Genomic DNA, 1,618 nt, shown 5'->3' on the forward strand with positions numbered 1-1,618 from the left:
ACGGTGGCCGCCGCCGCCCCGCATCCCACTCGGGGCTCGCACGGCGCGGGGGCGGGACAGCGCCGCCCCGGAGCCCCGTGACCCATTTCGTTCCCGAGGTCCCCCTGGGGCGTCCCGGTCTCCAGGGCCCGCTTCTCCATGCCTTTCCCTAAACTGCTACCTTCACGCCCAAAAGAACTGCCTAGGGTGGTACTCAGGATGTTCAGGTGGGATGGGGCGGGGGTGAGCAGGTTTAGGGAAGCAGGGTCTTTGATCCAGCCAGCTGTTTTCGGAATTGCAGTTGACCACACTGCAGTTCTGATCCCCAAGAGACCCCCTTCCTTAGGTGCGTCCTGGACCTAGCTTTTTTTTTTTTAAATCACTATTCCTTGGGAATATTTGCTTCACTGGATATAGGGTGCTGCTACGCGAATCATCGTCATTATCATCAAATTGCACTTATTAAGTGTTCCCCGAGCTGTGTTTTCCAATGGAAATCATTTACAGACTTCCTGCAGAAGCAGATGCCGGCCAAAACCCAATTCATTGATGCACTGAAGTGGCAATGTTAGTTTATCTTTTCATTTGAACACATTCAATAGTTTCTAAGATTGAAAACCTGATGGCTATCTGCTTTTATGAGCCTGTCTCCTCTGGATGCAAAATTCAGAGCACCTGGGAGATCCTAAGTTTAAAGATGGTCTCTCTTTCAAAATGGGAGAAGGAAAAGGCGTGATACTCTGATCTTTCCCTATCAGCAGTGAAGGTTTCCCCAGATACCTTTCTCTACCCTGAGGTGGGGGGAATAGTTTCTATGTGAATAAAGGTGGTCTTCAGGGCATAGGACCCTAGAACTAACTCCTTCCTGCAGATGCATCCTCCTCTAGCCGCCCCATCTGTCCTCTGAACTCACTGTCATTCCTTACTCCTGCCCTTCAGGCTCACCCACCAGGATTCCCCCTCCTCCCCGCTCCTCCCCTCTCCTGTCAATCAACCCCTGCCTCTGCAAGATCACCCCAGCTCTCTCTGCACCCTAGGTCTCAACTGCAAACCAGTGGTTCTGGGGCGGAGCCCAGATTCTGCATTGGCAGTCCTCCTTCCCAGTGATCCGGATGCTGCTGGCCAATGGACCAAGAAGCAAGGTTCTATGGCATTTTAAGAATGGCTTGTACCTCATGGAGAAGCACGATGAGGGCTGGGCATGCAAATCCAGTAAGCCGTGGTCTCTGCTCACAGGCAGGTACAGTCTGGTGGTGATGGACTCATAAAAAGCAGAAGTAATACCAGGCAGCAAATGTGGTAATGTAGGGATATGCATCTTCCTCTCAACTGTTAGGCGGTGAATCAAAGCGTTTTTAGAAAAAGGCAAGGAACAGTCACTTAAACATACAGATAGCTGTTTAAGTATGACACAGTTCAAACCACCTGCCAACATTTCAGGAGCCTCGCTTCAGCAGAGCGCTTTAGGGAAAGTGAGTGACAGCACCAGCCAGCCACTGCTCTCATCAATAATACAGAGTCTGGCCCTGACCTACAGGGCTTACAGCCGTGGGCTTTCATGCCCTCTTTAATGTGTTTAGGAAATAAGAAAAAAGAATGGAGGCTTGCAGGACTTCCCTGGCAGTCCAGTGGTTCAGAG

Source organism: Bison bison, unplaced genomic scaffold (genome assembly GCF_000754665.1).
Source record: "Bison bison bison isolate TAMUID 2011002044 unplaced genomic scaffold, Bison_UMD1.0 scf7180017864299, whole genome shotgun sequence".
Taxonomy (NCBI): Eukaryota; Metazoa; Chordata; class Mammalia; order Artiodactyla; family Bovidae; genus Bison; species Bison bison.